General features: G+C 45.7%; 1 long non-coding RNA gene across 2 annotated transcripts in view; it reads right to left on the minus strand.

Moving 5' to 3' along the window:
- The window catches only part of LOC142726870 (uncharacterized), a 153,423-nt gene extending 132,798 nt beyond the window's left edge, over positions 1-20,625 (minus strand). For both annotated transcript variants that reach the window (XR_012877105.1, XR_012877106.1), the window contains exons 1-3: positions 20,484-20,625; positions 5,235-5,332; positions 4,955-5,069 (exon numbers count right to left, since the gene is read on the minus strand). This is a non-coding gene — a long non-coding RNA (uncharacterized LOC142726870). The remainder of the gene's footprint in view (positions 1-4,954; positions 5,070-5,234; positions 5,333-20,483) is intronic.
- Positions 20,626-22,062: the final 1,437 nt, after the last annotated feature.

A 22,062-nucleotide genomic window follows, 5' to 3' on the forward strand; every position in this document is an offset into this window, starting at 1 on the left:
ATATAAATTTTTTTATGTTTTATTACTTTTACACAATAAAAACATGTTTTATGGAAAAAAAAGTCATTTTTGTGTTGATGCATTCCGAAATACATAACTTTTTATATTTTTCATAGATAGAACTGTATGAGGGCTTGTTTTTTGCGGGATGAGTTGTAGTTTTCATTGGTACCATTTTGGAGTACATATAATTTCTTGACTAATTTTTATTTAAAAAAAATTGTGGAACAATTTTTTAAAAATTTTATTTTTAATTAAAATAGTCTTTTTTTAAAACGGCTTACCGCCTGCACCACGTAAATTAACAAGCTAATAGACTGGTCCCCGCACCTGCAGCCTGTCAATTTACGCGCTGTATTTAATAGAACAGCGTGCTTCTGCACACAATGCCATTTGCAGGATCGGGGTGTCACACTGCCAGCTCCATCCTGTACTGTGAATTTATCAGTTCCCGGTCACAAAAACCCTAAACACAGTTTGTAGTGATTTACATGGGGAAACGGCAGGGAACACACAGATCATGTGTCCTCTGCTAACCTGTGCCACCACAGTAAGGGCAGATACAGACGGACGTTGCGTTTTTGCGCGCGCAAACAACGCAGCGTTTTGCGCGCGCAAAAACCATTTGACAGCTCCGTGTGTCATCCGTGTATGATGCGCGGCTGCGTGATTTTCGCGCAGCCGCCATCATAGAGATGAGGCTAGTCGACGCCCGTCACTGTCCAAGGTGCTGAAAGAGCTAACTGATCGGCAGTAACTCTTTGAGCACCCTCGACAGTGAATGCCGAACACAATATACAGCAACCTGTTAAAAAAAAAAGAAAAAGTTGGTACTTACCCGAGAACTTCCCGGCCGTTGCCTTGGTGACGCGTCCTTGGTGACACGCCTCTCTTGACATCGGGCCCCACCTCCCTGGATGGCGCGGCAGTCCATGTGACCGCTGCATCCTGTGCTTGGCCTGTGATTGGTTGGAGCTGTCACTTGGACTGAATTGTCATCCCGGGAGGTCAGACTGGAGGAAGAAGCCGGGAGTTATCGGTAAGTGAGAACTTCGTTTTTTTTACAGGTTCATGTTTATTGGGATCGGTAGTCACTGTCCATGGTGCTGAAACAGTTTAACTCTTTCAGCACCCTGGACAGTGACTATCTCCTGACGTCGCGTACCGGAAATTTTTTTGCCGGGTTCATCTCAAAGACACTCCATTTGGATGTTTGAAATTCATCCTTTTGACAGCTGGTGCGCTGTTTCAGTCGGTTCGCACGTAAGTGTTTCCGTGCGACCTGCGTGGTTTTCACGCACCCATTGACTTCAATGGGTGCGTGAAATACGCGGAGATATTGAACCGGTCGCGTTTTTTGCGCAGCAGTCAAACGCTGCGCAAAAAGCACGGACTGTCTGTACTGCCCCATAGACTTGTATTGGTCTTTGCGTGGCGCGTGAAAACCACGCGGCCCGCACGGACCGAATACACGTTCGTGTGAATCCCCCCTAAAAATAATAATAATAATAAATCATAAAAACAGTAAACCATAACTATACGTTTAGCAGCAATTTCCCACATTTTCAATAACATTTCAAAAGTCTATTTTTAGGGAACAGTTCAGTCCTGACGAGGCTTTGAGGGGCTTATATATTAGAAACCCCCATAAATCACCCTATTTCAAAACCGCATTTACAACGCTTTCTAACCCTTTAGGCGTTTCACAGGAACTAAAGCAAAGTGGAGGTGAAATTTACTAATTCAATTATTTTTGCAGAAATTCAATTTGAATCCATTTTATTTTTGTAACACAGCAAGTGATAACAGAGAAACACAACTCAATATTTATTGTCCAGATTCTGCGGTTTTTAGAAATATCCCATATGTGGCCCTAGTGTGCTACTAGACTCAAACACAGGCCTCAGAAACAAAGGAGTACATACTGGGCTTTTGGGCCTTCATTTTACACTCAACATTGCAATTGCAACACCAAGTAGGACAAGCCATAAGGTTATGCAAATCGAGGAAGTAGTAGGTGTCGAAGATCTGCAAATTATCACATTTTCAAGTACCTACATAGCTCCAATGTGTGGCATGTGGGACGGGCATGAACGCCAGATTGAGAGCAAAGTTTTTCAGCCACATGAAACCTCAAAAATCGGATCAAGTGTTATTTGATGATTGTGCAATGTCTCCTGTTCATTGACGTGCCCGTTATCGCCACTTGTCGCAAACGGAGAGAGACAGAATCCTTGAACTTCAGACATTGGTTTATCACTCCTGCAGATCGCTACGCACCTAGGCCGAGATGTCAGCACTGTTCAACGTTGAGTGTCCCGGAGGTTAGGAGAAAAACAACGAACGGGAATGACAGAAAGAGGTGCGCGGATGCGAATATATGCACGAACCGATCGTCTGATTGGAAGAATGGCGCATAACGATTGACTCTGTATTGCAAGTGAAATTGGACATCACATCAAAAAGCCTAGGGCCGCAACCAGTGTCGACACAAACCATCAAAAGGCATTTGAACGACATTGGGCTATGAGCCAGACGTGCCATTGACTACACACCACTGCTCTCAAAGGCTATCATGGTGCACAGCAAGACGGCAATGGAGGATGGAATGGAGGTCTATCCTCTTCAGCGATGAGTCCTGCTTTTGTCTCGGGCACAATGATAGCCGGAAATTGGTCTGAAAACCACGTAGGCAATGCCATGAAGAGGCCTTCACAAGGGAACGTGACACCGGCCCTACTCCCGGGATTATGGTGTGGGGTGGCATAATGTACAGTAGCCTGACCCCTCTAGTCTTCATTTCAGGTACACGAACAGTTCGGCGTTACATTCATTTGGTTGTGGAGCAATTTCTCCAAAGTGTCCCAGAAGCCAGTTTTCAACAGAACAATGCCAGGCTGCATGTTGCTCATGCTACTGTGAGCAGCCTGTGTGGCCTAAACGTGCTACCATGGCCTGCAGCGTCTTTTGGACTTGTCTCCCATCTAGCACCTCTGGGACGTCATTGGACAGCAAATGCAAGGGAGCTGCCAACAGCCAATCTTGATAATTTGCGTGCTCAAGTGCATTCAGCGTGGCATAACAGCTATTAATAACCTCATTGATAGAATGCCAAGGCATGTACGTACGTGTATTTCTGCACTTGGCGCTCATACTCGGCACAGAATAAATCAAGGCGTTTGGAATATTTTGTTTCCATTTTTTTATCATTTGCATATTATTAACATGTCGATCGATCCTGTGATTTCCACAATTCCAAAACGTTTCCTCCTTGGTGTTGCAATTTTAATGTTGAGGAATCGGATATAGGTGTAACCCGTCAGTGTAATCCTGCCTGTGATGATACTGAGAGGACTGCTGAGAAGTGATCTCTAAAGAACAGGAAGGATCAGTCTCTTATAAATGGTGGATCCTGTGTTATCTATATATAGGTGTAACCCGTCAGTGTAATCCTGCCTGTGATGATACTGAGAGGACTGCTGAGAAGCGATCTCTAAAGAACAGGAAGGATCAGTCTCTTATAAATGGTGGATCCTGTGTTATCTATATATAGGGGTTATCTGTCAGTGTAATCCTGCCTGCGATGATAAAGAGATGACTGCTGAGAAGTGATCTCTAAAGAACAGGAAGGATCAGTCTCTTATAAATGGTGGATCCTGTGTTATCTATATATAGGGGTTACCTGTCAGTGTAATCCTGCCTGAGATGATAATGAGGTGACTGCTGAGAAGCGATTTCTACAATATTGTCACAATACCAGAATTTGGACTTCGATACCGATACTTCGTGTAGAATTACAATTTGAGATACCAAAACGATACTTTGCTAACAATAATAATAAAATAAAAAAACCCCCAAAAATAAAAAGTCCTTCCACTTTCTGATTTGAGGCTCATGGTCTTATGAATTTTGAACCTCCATTAATGTAATTAATCCCATTATGTAGCTCACAGTCATAATGGGCAACATTGAGTTAATGTGTGAGAGAAGGTGTATGGGCAGCACAGTAGAACAAAAACCTCCAGGGCATAAGGGTGCCGGCCTCCAGGGATCCGACTTGTAAATCCCCAATGGTATACAAATGTAAGGAGAAAGAGGCAGCCTGTCCTGCAAGAAACCTGTGATCCTGTCAGCAAGGAGAGATGGTGAGAATCTATGTGTGTCTGTGTGTGTGTATGTGTGTGTATATGTTACAGTGTGTGTGTGTGTGTGTGTGTATGTATATTTATATATATATATATATATGTGTCTGTGTGTCTACATATTTACCTGTAAGTATATATTCCAGATGTGTGAATGTATAATTGCCTGTATGTCTAAATATCTGTCTCTATGTATGCACAGTATATATGTTCCAGTATGTGCGTGTCTATATATGTGGTTCATATTTGGTTTGTGTAGGGGGCGGCAACAGGGAGTCCCGCACAGGGTGCCATCCAACCTAAGACCAGTCCTGATCATGTGATATCTATATATAGGTGTTACCTGTCAGTGTAATCCTGTCTGTAATGATAATGAGATGTCTGCTGAGAATTGATCTCTACAGAACAGGAAGGATCAGTCTATTATAAGACTCAGTGGCCAGAGGGAAAAATGCAAGATTTTAGGATTATTTTGAAATAAAGATGACTTAAAAGAAAACAAATCTTAAAAATATTTTTAACATAAAAACTTGATTTAAACAATAGGTAATTTTCTGAGTAAGTGGTTAAACGGAGTTTCCTCAGATCCCGGCTGTTAATCACAGCTGGTGCCTCCAAAATCTGATACTAAGCCTAGTGCATGACCGGATTCATAGATCACCTTGTAGAGAACTTCTATGTGCAGTCACAGCTCCCTCAGGTCCTGCACTATGTATAATACAGTGTCTGACGTGTTACTGTAATGTAGAACTAAGGAGGAACCCCACCTTAACAAACCTCCCAATTCACTTTCTAAATTCATTATCACTTACCTCTGGTAACACCTCCTGGAATTTCCTCCTCCACTTCACTGTTATATGGTTGATCGCCCCTCACCCGCTCTTCTTCTTCTTCATCCTCCACTTTAATATCAGTCAGATCTTCCCCCTGATTTCACATATGTAACAATTCAGTACAATACAGCAGAGAGTGCGAAGAATCTAACAGATCAACATAAGAAATCACCAAAATCTATGACCACATCTATGACCGCAGGACCAAAAAGCTCCGCACCCCCTATATAGATCTGGTATACGGCTCAGCTTCATCTACCTGATGATTCTCTGGGACATTGTGATTTTCCTCTGGACAGTCCTGGGAATACAGAGGACTGGGACATCTCTCTGGTGGATTTCTCCTACTGGATCCATCTGTAGGAAACACACAGTGACTGAATACATGACTACTGTATATCTGTCTATATATCAGACACTTCTCTCTACACTTCTATGTTTACTGATCAGAGCCGGAATTACAATGTTGAGGTCCTCACTACCGGTGTCGATGTTCCTGCACCTTGTAAGCCGCCGGCCTAAAGGAGACTGTGCCCTACCAGAGCGAACGGCGGGGCGTAACTGGCTCCCTGCTCCACCATAGTATTTACCTGTATCTGCCTTCTATGGACACAGTTACACATGAAAGTGGCGGGACACAGGGGCCTCTATTTTGAGAGTGCCCTGCAACCCAAAAAAATTGTCAGTGTGTCAAATGCTTATTAGCCTCTTAAAGGCTGTGTACACCTTTATAGACAATATTTCTATATGCTTTTATTAACCCCTTCACAACGGCCATACAGCAATATTCGTTCAAACCGCTGATGCCCCGGGCAGTTGTCATATAAATAAACATTGGCAGAATGGAAAGGGGTTTAATGTGTGCAGCGCTGCACTTTCCTGTCTGCCGGCTCTCTCCACAAGTGCCGGCACATCTCCCCCTTAGTTTAATCAAACTTATATGCCAAACCCCTGCAGATAGCACCCCAGCACCTGTAGATAGCGCCACTGAAGCTCCCACTAGGAGCAGAATGCTTTGCCAGAGCGTTGCCGTCAACTTGGCTAGGAATTGTGATCCTAGAGGGAGCCCCTGACGTCTCTGTCCATATATGGACAGTCACGACAGGGACTCCTCTGGGAGTGGAATCCACGGCCTATTTTTGACCTGTTTAAGACAGAACCATTTCTCAAGTCTGACGTGTCACTTTAAAGAGGCTCTGTCACCAGATTTTCAAACCCCTATCTCGTATTGCAGCAGATCGGCGCTGCAATGTAGATTACAGTAACGTTTTTTTTTCTTTCAAAAACGAGCATTTTTGGCCAAGTTATGACCATTTTTATATTTATGCAAATGAGCCTTTCTTAAGTACAACTGGGCGTGTTTAAAGTTAAGTCCAAGTCGGCGTGTATTGTGTGCGTACATCTGGGTGTGTTTACTTCTTTTACTAGCTGGGCGTTGTGAATGGAAGTGGATGATGCTGATTCGTCAGCATCATACACTTCCATTCACAACGCCCAGCTAGTAAAACAAGTAAAAACGCCCCGATGTACACACATAATACACGCCCAGTTAGACTTAACTTTAAACACGCCCAGTTGTACTTAAGAAAGGCTCATTTGCATAAATATAAAAATGGTCATAACTTGGCCAAAAATGCTCGTTTAAAAAAAAACAAAAAAAACGTTACTGTTATCTACATTGCAGCGCCGATCTGCTGTAATAGGAGATAGGGGTTTGAAAATCTGGTGACAGAGCCTCTTTAAGGGTATGTGCACATGGGGCGGATAAGATGTAGATTTTCTGTTCTCCACATAGAGGTGGGACCCCCATATATCAGACATTTATGGCATATCTCTCAGATGAGAAGAGTAAAATGAAGACATTCCCCCCCCCCAGACAATGAAGACCTGACTCCTGACAACCTGACACATGGCGGATACTGGGGAGACACTGCTGACATCGCACAAGACGTGGTGCACACTATGCAGTCAGTGTTTTGATATGAACTGTGAGGTTCTGCAGCAGCTGAGGTGACATTATATATAAAGGGCACATGCAGTGTGATCTCTTATCATCATGTTATAGCGCAGGTGGAGCAGAGCAGAGTGATACATTGTTTTGTGGGATAAGATTCAGTATAAACTTGTATTTTACTCATTTAACCCCTTCCTGAACAGGACATTTACCGACATAGGGAACACCTGACACCCTGGGCTGGAAACCTGCAAAGGCTGGAAACCTGAGAGAACTGTGATTAAGGCCATTTATATACTTAGATTCTGTGGTCAACAGCGACTGCAGAAACTAAGCTGTAAGAAAGACGGGGGTCCTCCCTGACAGCTCATCGTCCCCACGCGACACGATGGACGGTTGTCATGGCAGCATGGGGGGCAATGAAGGTCCGCCATCTTTCTGCTCCTACAAACCCCTTAATATTAATCACGATATATTGCGATACATTAGTGTTACAGTGATTTGTACCGGAGATCTAATCATCACTAGTTCAAGTCCCCCAGAACAGGAATACATTTTTTTAGAAAAAACAGTAAAATAAAGTTTTCATTTATGAATAAAAATAATTTAAAATGTAAAAAAAACCTCCACAAACCCTTTTCCCATTTTTTCTCTAAAGTAACGTAAAAAACATAAACATAACTGGTATCACCGCATCCGTAAGAGTCAGAACGATTACAATATAATGTTATTTACCCGCACGGTGAACACCGTAAAAACATAAACATAACTGGTATCACCGCATCCGTAAGAGTCAGAACGATTACAATATAATGTTATTTACCCGCACGGTGAACACCGTAAAAACATAAACATAACTGGTATCACCGCATCCGTAAGAGTCAGAACGATTACAATATAATGTTATTTACCCGCACGGTGAACACCGTAAAAACATAAACATAACTGGTATCACCGCATCCGTAAGAGTCAGAACGATTACAATATAATGTTATTTACCCGCACGGTGAACACCGTAAAAAACATAAACATAACTGGTATCACCGCATCCGTAAGAGTCAGAACGATTACAATATAATGTTATTTACCCGCACGGTGAACACCGTAAAAACATAAACATAACTGGTATCACCGCATCCGTAAGAGTCAGAACGATTACAATATAATGTTATTTACCCGCACGGTGAACACCGTAAAAACATAAACATAACTGGTATCACCGCATCCGTAAGAGTCAGAACGATTACAATATAATGTTATTTACCCGCACGGTGAACACCGTAAAAAACATGAACATAACTGGTATCACCGCATCCGTAAGAGTCAGAACGATTACAATATAATGTTATTTACCCGCACGGTGAACACCGTAAAAACATAAACATAACTGGTATCACCGCATCCGTAAGAGTCAGAACGATTACAATATAATGTTATTTACCCGCACGGTGAACACCGTAAAAACATAAACATAACTGGTATCACCGCATCCGTAAGAGTCAGAACGATTACAATATAATGTTATTTACCCGCACGGTGAACACCGTAAAAACATAAACATAACTGGTATCACCGCATCCGTAAGAGTCAGAACGATTACAATATAATGTTATTTACCCGCACGGTGAACACCGTAAAAACATAAACATAACTGGTATCACCGCATCCGTAAGAGTCAGAACGATTACAATATAATGTTATTTACCCGCACGGTGAACACCGTAAAAACATAAACATAACTGGTATCACCGCATCCGTAAGAGTCAGAACGATTACAATATAATGTTATTTACCCGCACGGTGAACACCGTAAAAAACATAAACATAACTGGTATCACCGCATCCGTAAGAGTCAGAACGATTACAATATAATGTTATTTACCCGCACGGTGAACACCGTAAAAACATAAACATAACTGGTATCACCGCATCCGTAAGAGTCAGAACGATTACAATATAATGTTATTTACCCGCACGGTGAACACCGTAAAAACATAAACATAACTGGTATCACCGCATCCGTAAGAGTCAGAACGATTACAATATAATGTTATTTACCCGCACGGTGAACACCGTAAAAACATAAACATAACTGGTATCACCGCATCCGTAAGAGTCAGAACGATTACAATATAATGTTATTTACCCGCACGGTGAACACCGTAAAAACATAAACATAACTGGTATCACCGCATCCGTAAGAGTCAGAACGATTACAATATAATGTTATTTACCCGCACGGTGAACACCGTAAAAACATAAACATAACTGGTATCACCGCATCCGTAAGAGTCAGAACGATTACAATATAATGTTATTTACCCGCACGGTGAACACCGTAAAAAACATTTTTAAAAAATAAAAAAAGACTAGCAGCTCTAAAAGTATAAATAAAAAATAAATAAAATTATCAAAAACTGCAGCTCGTCCCACAAAAAATAAGCCCTCACTCCGCTACATCGACGGAAAAATAAAAAAAGTTCTGGTTCTGATTATACATAGTTGCGAACTTTTTAAAAAAAATTTCAAGGACAATTAGCGTGTGTTCTTCGGTGGGTGTCTTATGGGACGTGGTTTATCTCATGGGTGTGGCTAATGGGGCGTGGTTTTCTTCCCAGAATTTCTGCATCCAAATAAACAAACAAAAACGTCTGCACTAGTTTGGCTGACAACCACTATGGTGGCCGGTATCTCTCTGGTTATCTGGTTTTTACAGGCAGGTGATGTCTCACTTTATCACTAGGGCGAGGTGATATGTGCTGACCACTACTGGCAGCGTAAATACCAGCGCAGATAGTGTCACACTGTAGATGGTGTGCTTCTTTTAGATGGTGCTCCACACAGCCCCCCTGTAGATAGGGCCACACACAGCCCCCCTGTAGATAGGGCCACACACAGCCCCCCTGTAGATAGGGCCACACACAGCCCCCCTGTAGATAGGGCCACACACAGCCTACTTGTAGATAGCGCCACACACAGCCCCCGTGTAGATGGCGCTCCACACTGCCCCCTGCAGATAGCGCCACACACAGCCCCCTGTAGATCGCGCCACAAACAGTCCTACTGTGGATAGCGCCACACACAACCCCCCTTGTAGAAAGCACCATACCCCCTTTTAGATTGCGCCACACACAGCCCTCCTGTAGATTGCGCCACACACAGCCCTCCAGTAGATTGCGCCACATACAGCCCTCCAGTAGATTGCGCCACATACAGCCCCCTTGTAGAGAGAGCCACACACATCACCTTGTGGATAATGCCACACACATCCCCTTGTAGATAGCACCACACCCCCCTTGTACATAGTGCCTCAAAGGGACGGCCAGAACGGTGTGCCATTGCACTGGGTGCATCACTCCAGCAGGTGGAAGGGGGCGCTGCGCTGGCTACCTTTCCCCTGCTAGTTTCAGAAGCGCCCGGGCCCGGCGACTCAGCATCCGCCTTTCCGCCCGTAGCAGCCATAGCGGCTACATCGGGCATGGGGACGCCCATGCTGCCAGTCGGGATGGGCCCCCCATGGCCGGCGGCACCGCTAGCAGCTGCTACGGCTGTAGCAACGCCACATTCAATAGTGTCTGCGTCATTAGTACACAGGTACTATTGAATACTATAGCAAAGCAGGAAGGTATCTCCCAGCTCTGCTATCTGCTAGCGCCACTGTGTGGCTGGGGATTCCGCTCCTGGATTGAGCGCTTGATGTCTCTGTCCATATATGGACAGTGACAACTCCTGAAGCGGAATCCCCGTCCACAGCGTTGCTGATGCGGTGACCGGGGATTCCACTTCAGTAGAGGCCCATGACGTCACTGTCCATAAATAGACAGTCATCAAGCGCTCCGTCCAGGAGCTGAATCTTCGGCCACAGGGGGATTCCGCTCTTTCAGGGAGCTACAGTAGCGCTATGTACAGGAAGGGGGGGGGGGGTTTCTATCATCTACAAGGGGGCTCTGTGGCACTATCTACAATGGGGCTGTGTGGCACTATCTACAGGAGAATCTGTGAGTGGTGGGCTGATTGTCATTTTACTGTGAGTGGGGGGCTAATGGTCATTTTACTGTGAGTGGGGGGCTGTTGGTCTTCAAGTGGTTTTCACCGCTGACCTCCAATTAAAGTTAATAGGAGGCAGAAAATACCTGTGGCGTTCGTTTGGAGCTTTTTTTGCCTACGTCTTTTCCGTTAGCTTCAACGGCTTAAAGAATCACGCAAAAAAAAAAGTCAAACAACGCTGTCAATTCAAAATCTGCCTTAAAATTCCTGAAGGAATTTTGAGGAAGATATTTTCTACCTTACAAAAAACGCTGTGTGAACATATTCTAAGTGTAGTGCTTGTTTTTAGCTGTTTTCTGTCTTTCTCGAAACAATTTTTGGTAGGGGTGCCCTGAGGAAATTTTATTTTTCCAGTGGTGCCTCGAGTCCGAAAAGGTTGGGAAACTCTGCACTAGGCTACAGGATCACGCCGGCCTACGCAAGGATCCCGTCGCGGAGCAGCTCAGTTCGTCTTGGGAACGGGGCCTAGAGGATTACAATTTTTTTGTGTTTGGGGCACTGTCTACATGGGGAGGTGGGTGGGCTGTATGGCACTGTCTACAAGGGGGAGGTGAGGGGCTGTATGGCACTGTCTACATGGGGGAGGTGGGGGGCTATATGGCATGATCTACAAGGGGGAGTTGCGGCTCTGTATGGCGCTGTCTACATGGGGGAGGTGGGGGGCGTTGTATGCCACGATCTACAAGGGGGAGGTGGGGGAATGAACAGCACTGTCTACAAGGGGGAGGTGGTGGGCTGTATGACACTGTCTACAAGGAGGGGTGGGCGATTATGGCACAGTCTACAGGGAGGCTGTATGGCACAGTCTACAGGGGGCACTATCTACAAGGGGGGCTGTGTGTGTGCCAGCCAGGGGAGGGGGGCATTATACTGTGTGGAGGCCACTAAGCGGACATTATTCTGTGTAAGGGCACTACAGGGGGAAATATACTGTGTATAGCACTTAGGGCGCAAAACACTGTGTGGGCAAAATTAGAGGATAAAATACTGTGTCCTTAAAGGGGTAATAATATATTATATTATTAAATATTATTATTATTTTTGGGGCGTGGCCAGCAAGCAGCATGGATAGTCGTATCTGAGCTGAGCTCCCGGGGACCGTAACCTCTCCTGCTGATTATCCTGTCATCCTGGCTGGTAAATCTTTTTACTGGGACCAGACAAACTCTGGGCATACCTCTCCCCCTCGCAGGCTACCCGGGGACATTCTTCGGTGACTTCGTCGGCCCTGCGGACGGAAACAGTGCACGACGGCCTGGTGTTCTGCTGCAGCCTGCACTCGACGCACTTCCACTTGATATTAACCCAGCCTAGGAGACAACGAAGGACTTGCATCCACTTGCATCGGAGGTACACTGTTTATGCCCGACATCTCTTGCTTCTCCCAGGTGTCTTTTGGTCCTCTCTGTCAGACTCCGTGGTCCTGGTTGCATGGGCTTCTGTTCCTCGTGGCGGCTGGTGGTTAATGACGGCCTGTCTGTGTCTGCAAGGCACGCATGGTGAAACATTCTTTATCTGTCTCCCCTGACAGCCGGTGAAGGTACAGAACTCAGGCTCAGTTGGGGACGACAGTTTTGATTTCTCTCAGGGGAGACCCTGAGATTCCATTGTTACCAGTATCTGGGTGGTGAGTTGCGGCCTAACGGAGCCATTTTGCATATATGCATGTTATACATCTATGTCACTGATTTGGCTCACCTGCTCACTATACTTTCTGGGACTGCCTGCCTACCCGGTTCTTTGTCTATAGAGCTTACTTACCATATATAACTTCCTACCAGTGTGCCATACTCTGTTAAAAGGAGACTGTATCTGCTGCCTTACTTTTCCTGCTACACTATTGGTGGGGTGCGACCTACCTATTTCAGCTATACTGTGCACCATGCGTAAATCTAAACCTCAGTCTGCAGTGGATAAGCTAAAAGATTTTGCTCGTACTGATCAGGACGAAGATAATTCCTCTCCACGTAAAACGAGATCTACTCACCTCAAAAATAAAGAGGACGATGCCCGACCGAGTGGCGGCATGGATTCCGACACTGAGCCTAAACCTACGTTACGTCAGGTTTCATTGCAACTTCTATCGGCCATTGATGCTTGCAAAACTTCTTTAACAGGCCAGATTGATGAGATAAACCTTGATGTCAGTTTGCTCCGTCACAACATGCAGAACCTGAAAGGCTGTATGAGAGAGATGGAGGGGCGACTTTCTCAAGTAGAGGACAGGATTGGTCCTCTTGCTACTACCCTGGCTGCTACTACACGGAAGGCGGATGCTTGTCAATCCAAAACTGATGACCTTGAAAATAGACTGCGTCGTAATAATTTACGTATAATTGGCTTACCGGAAAAATCTGAGGGCAAAACTCCTGAACCGTTTATTGAACAATGGCTCAAGAGTAACTTAGAGGCGTCAGCCTTTTCCCCTTGCTTTGTGGTTGAGAGGGCACATCGTGTTCCGGCTAAGCCGCCGCCTCAAGGTGCAGCCCCTCGGCAATTCCTGGTTGGGATTCTAAATTACAGAGATCGAGACACGTCTTTGCGTCAGTCCAGGTTGAAAGCTCCATTAAAATTCAACAATTCCACTATTTCCATATTCCCTGACTTTTCTGCAGACCTCCAGAAGCAGCGCGCCACCTTTATGGAGCTCAAAAGAAAGTTTAAGGAGTGAAACATTCCATACTCAATGGCATACCCTGCTCGTCTCCGAATTGCCTATGATGACAAAGTGGTCTTCTTGCATAGCCCGGCGAGAGAGTGGCTCCAGATGCATCCTCCGGTGGCTTGAGTGACTCTTCAGCATTCACCTGTGGGCCCTTCGAGAATGCTCCGTTGATCAGCCTGACATTCTTCACATGATGAACGTTACTGGGTGATATGTTGTATATTTTATGATGTTGTACCGTACCTTATGTCGCTATATCTACCATTGGCTATTCAGGTCAGTTGATCCAGAGGGGGATCTCTCTCCTTTCTATATATTGTTCTCATCTGATTCACTGGTAAAAAACAAACAAAAAGACCCAGAACATTTTTCTTATATGTTTACTGATGCCAGGATGGATGCCTGACCAAGACGTAGTCAAGTATTCCCCATTCTACCTTTTCTACCCCAAATGTCTGCCCTACCTATGGTTCTTGGTGGGGACATTTCTGGGTTATTTTCCTCGGTTACTTTGTTATGTTTGATTGTTGTTCATGTGTATGTCTATGCCACTGACTCTGATAACTCTGTCCATACCTTTTTCTGCTCATCCATTGTATGCTGCTGTACTGCCCAGGACTGGCAATTGATCCTCTCTAAAGTATTGATGACTGACGACGGGCCTCGGGGTTCCCTCATATTAGGCGATCCCGTCCCCACCTAATCTGTTTACAGGAGACTCACCTCATTAGTGAAAGATCTAGTTCTCTTAAGAAACCTTGGATACAATGGGCGTGCCACTCCTTTCACACTTTTTATTCTAGAGGGGTTTCCCTGCTGATACATCGCACTGTACGATGGAATCCAATACAGACGCGAAGAGACCCAGCTGGAGGTTTCGTTTTTGTTTATGCTGAAATAGACACTAAGCCATATGTTATTCTGTGTATATATAATCCACCACAGGCTAACACCTCCGTCCTTCAGGCAGCTATTGCTTTTGCACATCAAATTAGGTAATGTCTCCGGCTATAGACCGTTTCTCACAAGATCCCGCCCATAATTTAACACCCACTACTCCTTTGTGTCAGCTGATAGAAGGTTTGGGCTGGATTGATCTATGAAGACATTGTCACCCACAGGTTCTGGAATACACTTGTCATTCTCCTGGGAGACAGGCTCTCTCCAGGATTGATCTATGAAGACATTGTCACCCACAGGTTCTGGAATACACTTGTCATTCTCCTGGGAGACAGACTCTCTCCAGGATTGATCTATGAAGACATTGTCACCCACAGGTTCTGGAATACACTTGTTATTCTCCTGGGAGACAGGCTCTCTCCAGGATTGATCTATGAAGACATTGTCACCCACAGGTTCTGGAATACACTTGTCATTCTCCTGGGAGACAGGCTCTCTCCAGGATTGATCTATGAAGACATTGTCACCCACAGGTTCTGGAATACACTTGTCATTCTCCTGGGAGACAGGCTCTCTCCAGGATTGATCTATGAAGACATGGTCACCCACAGGTTCTGGAATACACTTGTCATTCTCCTGGGAGACAGACTCTCTCCAGGATTGATCTATGAAGACATTGTCACCCACAGGTTCTGGAATACACTTGTCATTCTCTTGGGAGACAGGCTCTCTCCAGGATTGATCTATGAAGACATTGTCACCCACAGGTTCTGGAATACACTTGTCATTCTCCTGGGAGACAGACTCTCTCCAGGATTGATCTATGAAGACATTGTCACCCACAGGTTCTGGAATACACTTGTCATTCTCCTGGGAGACAGGCTCTCTCCAGGATTGATCTATGAAGACATTGTCACCCACAGGTTCTGGAATACACTTGTCATTCTCCTGGGAGACAGGCTCTCTCCAGGATTGATCTATGAAGACATTGTCACCCACAGGTTCTGGAATACACTTGTCATTCTCCTGGGAGACAGGCTCTCTCCAGGATTGATCTATGAAGACATTGTCACCCACAGGTTCTGGAATACACTTGTCATTCTCCTGGGAGACAGGCTCTCTCCAGGATTGATCTATGAAGACATTGTCACCCACAGGTTCTGGAATACACTTGTCATTCTCCTGGGAGACAGGCTCTCTCCAGGATTGATCTATGAAGACATTGTCACCCACAGGTTTTGGAATACACTTGTCATTCTCCTGGGAGACAGGCTCTCTCCAGGATTGATCTATGAAGACATTGTCACCCACAGGTTCTGGAATACACTTGTCATTCTCCTGGGAGACAGGCTCTCTCCAGGATTGATCTATGAAGACATTGTCACCCACAGGTTCTGGAATACACTTGTCATTCTCCTGGGAGACAGGCTCTCTCCAGGATTGATCTATGAAGACATTGTCACCCACAGGTTCTGGAATACACTTGTCATTCTCCCGGGAGACAGGCTCTCTCCAGGATTGATCTATGAAGACATTGTCACCCACAGGTTCTGGAATACACTTGTCATTCTCCTGGGAGACAGGCTCTCTCCAGGATTGATCTATGAAGACATTGTCACCCACAGGTTCTGGAATACACTTGTCATTCTCCCGGGAGACAGGCTCTCTCCAGGATTGATCTATGAAGACATTGTCACCCACAGGTTCTGGAATACACTTGTCATTCTCCCGGGAGACAGGCTCTCTCCAGGATTGATCTATGAAGACATTGTCACCCACAGGTTCTGGAATACACTTGTCATTCTCCTGGGAGACAGGCTCTCTCCAGGATTGGTCTATGAAGACATTGTCACCCACAGGTTCTGGAATACACTTGTCATTCTCCTGGGAGACAGGCTCTCTCCAGGATTGATCTATGAAGACATTGTCACCCACAGGTTCTGGAATACACTTGTCATTCTCCTGGGAGACAGGCTCTCTCCAGGATTGATCTATGAAGACATTGTCACCCACAGGTTCTGGAATACACTTGTCATTCTCCTGGGAGACAGACTCTCTCCAGGATTGATCTATGAAGACACTGTCACCCACAGGTTCTGGAATACACTTGTCATTCTCCTGGGAGACAGGCTCTCTCCAGGATTGATCTATGAAGACATTGTCACCCACAGGTTCTGGAATACACTTGTCATTCTCCTGGGAGATAGGCTCTCTCCAGGATTGATCTATGAAGACATTGTCACCCACAGGTTCTGGAATACACTTGTCATTCTCCTGGGAGACAGGCTCTCTCCAGGATTGATCTATGAAGACATTGTCACCCACAGGTTCTGGAATACACTTGTCATTCTCCTGGGAGACAGGCTCTCTCCAGGATTGATCTATGAAGACATTGTCACCCACAGGTTCTGGAATACACTTGTCATTCTCCTGGGAGACAGGCTCTCTCCAGGATTGATCTATGAAGACATTGTCACCCACAGGTTCTGGAATACACTTGTCATTCTCCTGGGAGACAGGCTCTCTCCAGGATTGGTCTATGAAGACATTGTCACCCACAGGTTCTGGAATACACTTGTCATTCTCCTGGGAGACAGGCTCTCTCCAGGATTGATCTATGAAGACATTGTCACCCACAGGTTCTGGAATACACTTGTCATTCTCCTGGGAGACAGGCTCTCTCCAGGATTGGTCTATGAAGACATTGTCACCCACAGGTTCTGGAATACACTTGTCATTCTCCTGGGAGACAGGCTCTCTCCAGGATTGATCTATGAAGACATTGTCACCCACAGGTTCTGGAATACACTTGTCATTCTCCTGGGAGACAGACTCTCTCCAGGATTGATCTATGAAGACATTGTCACCCACAGGTTCTGGAATACACTTGTCATTCTCCTGGGAGACAGGCTCTCTCCAGGATTGATCTATGAAGACATTGTCACCCACAGGTTCTGGAATACACTTGTCATTCTCCTGGGAGACAGGCTCTCTCCAGGATTGATCTATGAAGACATTGTCACCCACAGGTTCTGGAATACACTTGTCATTCTCCTGGGAGACAGGCTCTCTCCAGGATTGATTATGTTTTTGGTTCTCCTGCTTTATGTGTCCTCCATATCACTCTCTCCCAGGGGGATTTCGGACCACAGTGCGATACTGGTCAGGTTGGTTACATTTCACTCGTTTATATAAACATGTGCTTCACCTTAAGACTAAGCGCAAATTGTTTTATTACACGTCAATATTATTTTGAGATGGAGAATCAATCCAGTCAGTTATTGGCCCACTTAATTAGACACAATAACTCCTCCAATTCAGGATAATGAGGGTGGTCTATTAACAGAGGGGGATGCCATTGCTACCAGATTTAGAAAGGACTATACCATTTTATATAGTTCCACCTCTAATCATACCATCGCAGACGTTGTAGTTTATCTGAGGGATCTGACTTTTCCTACTCTCTCTTCATCGCAGGTTACATTGCTTGACTCCCCTATGATGATGGCGGAACTTCAAGAGGCTATTCGGGAAATGTCTCTCCATAAATCCCCAGGTCCTGATGGGCTCCCTATTGAAGGTTATAGGAGGTATCGGGAACATATGGGCCCCATGTTGTTAGATACTCTTAACCAGGCTTTACTCAGCCACTCACTTCCCTCTACATTTGATGATGCTTCTATCATTGTGCTACTGAAGCCGGATAAAGACCCTGTTGATTGAGGTTCTTATAGACCAATTTCCCTAGTTAACGTGGACTATAAAATCCTACCTAAGATCCTGGCAAAGCGACTGAATCAAGTTGTTCTAACAATTATTCACCCTGACCAAACTGAATTCATGCGCGGTAAATCTACATCTATAAACATTACACGTGTACAGACACTTATGCAGATGGGTAGAATGCGTCATTTGCCTTGGGCTGTCGCTTCATTAGATACTATGAAGGCGTTCGACTCTGTTGAGTGCTCCTTCCTTCTGGCCGGCCTTCACAGCTTTGGTCATACATTTATCTCATGGATCCAACTTCTCTATAAATCCCTTATGGCTATTGTGGTGGTCAATGGCATCCCCTCGGATTCTTCTCCTCTGGCACGGGGTACGCGGCAGGGATGTCCCCTCTCACCGGTTTTATTTGCTATTGCCATTGAAGCTATAGCTATTAGATTGAGATCCACCCCTATGGTAACTGGTGTGCAGTGGGAGGGAGGGTCTGCTGTGGTGGGCCTGTACGCTGACGAGAAGGTCCTTTTCCTGCGCAGCCCTCATGAGTCTTTTGGTCACGGTGTCCGCTTGCTAGATGCCTTTTTGACATTTTCTGGGCTTAGGGTTAATTGGCAGAAGTGCCCCATTTCCTACATCAGGAGATCGGCGCTGTAATGTCGGTGACTAATGCTTTATATTTAGAAAAACGATCATATTTACCACGTTAGGAGCGATTTTACATTTATGCTAATGAGTTTCTTAATGCCCAAGTGGGCGTGTTTTTACTTTAGACCAAGTGGGCGTTGTACAGAGGAGTGTATGACGCTGACCAATCACTGACCAATCAGCGTCATGCACTTCTCCCCATTCATTTAGTCAGAGCATAGTGACACTGCGTTGTTCACGATCTGCTGTCTTATACTGACACATTAACGTTACTGAAGTGTTTAGACAGTGAATAGACATTCCTTCCAGCCAGGACGCGATGTCTATTCACAATCCCGACACTTCATTAACGTTTACAGCAGAGCAAAGCGTAATCTCCCTGTAACCGGTCATTAACAGCGAGATCTCGCGAGATTACACTTTGCTCTGCTGTAAGTACCACAGAAACGTTACTGAAGTGTCGGGATTGTGAATAGACATGGCGTCCTGGCTGGAAGGAATGTCTATTCACTGTCTAAACACTTCAGTAACGTTAATGTGTCAGTGACTGAGCCCAGGCTAAGTGTAGAATCCCCAGTCAGAGGGTTGCCGACGCTCTGGCCGGGTATTCCGCTCCCGGAGGAGTGAATGGCAGAGCAGGGAGCGGAGAGTTTCCTGCTCCGCCACAGTATTCAGTAGTACCTGCGTCCTGAGGATGCAAATACAATTGAAAATGGCCGGGACAGTTATTTGCCGGGACTGTCTCTGTAAATTTGGGACAGTCCCGGCAAATTCAGGACTGTTGGCCACTATGAGAATATGGCGACACTAAATAACATTGTTTTCTAACAAAAAGTTATTTCTATGTAAATATCGCACATCATGAAAAAAACGATAGAAATTTGGTATCGTCCGGCAGAATGTAATCCTCGCACCGCGGGACCGGCAGAAAAATAAACAAGAAATAGATCTGAGGGAACAACTAAACCCGTCCTGGTGATTAAGGGGTTAACCTGCGGTGCGGATTATAGACACGCAGGATATCGCATTTATACCGCGGATTCGCTGCGCATTTGTTGCAGAATTTCCCCATTAAGTGCAATGGAAAGTCAAGTTCCGCAACAACCGCCATTGTTCCCAGAATCCTCTGCGGCTCCACCGCGTGTTCACAGCAACGCTGCAGGTTACACATATATAAAAAAGAAGGCGTCATGTGACCCCTGCAGCCAATCACAGGCCGGAGAGGTCACATGTCATTATAGGGGTCACCTGGACACAGCCGGAAGAGCAGGGACGTGTTGCTATGGTAACGCTGGGAGAGGTGGGGATCGGCCTTGTTGTATTTCTGGAGTAGATATTCGGGGGGATTATACGTCCACCATTTGGGGTGAATATTCGGGTGATTTCCTTGCGTGTTGTGGGTCGTATTCGCTGCGTGTGAACATTCCCTTAAACCGCACGGTGAACGACATTAACAAGAAACGTATAAAAGTCAGTGAATAAGTTGTAAGTCCCGAATATTATGTCATTACAAAACACGACTCGTCCCACAAACCATCCGACCACTACAAAGACCAGAAATAACCACTTACCCCAAAGAGGCCGGCACTGGAGGGGTTAAATCGGGCTAGGAGTCCAGTGGGCGGGGTCACTCAATAATTGACAACAGAGAGAACACCCGACCAGCGCTGCTCTTTACCTCATCACGTAACAGCGGAAGGACCTGTGATGACGTCACCACCAAGTGACAGGAAAAGGCGGAGCCTATTAGCGGAGAGAGGCGGAGGTGGAAGGACCTGGGATATCAAGGTCACGTGACCGCGGCATCAGGGGCGGGGAGCTTAGACGTTTGAGCGATGTATGAAGGACCTGTGTGATGATCAAGTGACATGAGGGGTCCTGAGCATCATATGATCGATGAAGGAGTGATCGGTCATAACAGTGCAAAATATAATGTGTTGTGGTAAAAGGACCTGTGATGACATCACCACCACGTGACTGGGACGGGTGGAGCTTATCATTTGAGAAAAGTGGTGGAGGAAAGACCTATGAAGCTGATCACGTGACATGTGGGGGGCGGAGCTCTGTGAGTGGTCCTGTCTCCTGTGCTATGTTGAGAAGCGTTCATAATTACGTCACATGAGGGGTGGGGCTATGCCTCCTCTCCAGTTATAAGCTCCGCCTCTCTTCTCCCGGTCACATGGTGGTGACGTCATTACTGGTCCTTCAGCTGTTGCCGTGTATGATGTAGGGAGCAGCGCTGGTCGGGTGTACGTGACTTCCGGTCACCGCTGTTGTTTAGTGTTCTCTCTGTTATCAGTCAGGAGATTTCCCATGATGCAGTAGTAAGGTTACATGAGGTCATTTCTGTCCGGTTTTGGTGCGTTTTTGTCTGGCACAGTGTTGGTAATTATTATTATTTATTTTAAGTGGTGTAAATATAAAATACAGGAGGGATTAACCCCTTGGTGACATCAGATCTATAGTATTATGCTGTACGTGCGCCGTCACACTAGAAGGAGCGGAGCCTGCACCGTACACGGCTACTGACAGCCGCCGGCAACCGCCAAGATCAGAGACCGCGCAATCCTGGCCGCTTAACCCCTCGTGATTAATAGCGATGGCGGCGTCTGATCAGTTAGAGATCGCGGCTTCCTCTGTCCTCCGAAGAAACTGCGCGATGCCGACCGGTTATATAAAACCCCCTCACACCGCGCAATTACCGGAAATATAAACCCCCTCACACCGCGCAATCACCGGAAATATAAAACCCCCCACACCGCGCAATCACCGGAAATATAAACCCCTCACACCGCGCAATCACCTGAAATATAAACCCCTCACACCGCGCAATCACCTGAAATATAAACCCCTCACACCGCGCAATCACCGGTTATATAAACCCCTCACACCGCATAATTACCGGAAATATAAACCCCTCACACCGCGCAATCACCGGAAATATAAACCCCTCACACCGCGCAATCACCGGAAATATAAAACCCCTCCCACCGCGCAATCACCGGAAATATAAACCCCTCACACCGCGCAATCACCGGAAATATAAACCCCTCACACACCGCGCAATCACCGGAAATATAAACCCCCTCACACCGCGCAATCACCGGAAATATAAACCCCTCACACCGCGCAATCACCGGAAATATAAAA

The sequence above is a fragment of the Rhinoderma darwinii genome, unplaced genomic scaffold, assembly GCF_050947455.1.
Source record: "Rhinoderma darwinii isolate aRhiDar2 unplaced genomic scaffold, aRhiDar2.hap1 Scaffold_639, whole genome shotgun sequence".
NCBI classification, from domain to species: Eukaryota; Metazoa; Chordata; class Amphibia; order Anura; family Rhinodermatidae; genus Rhinoderma; species Rhinoderma darwinii.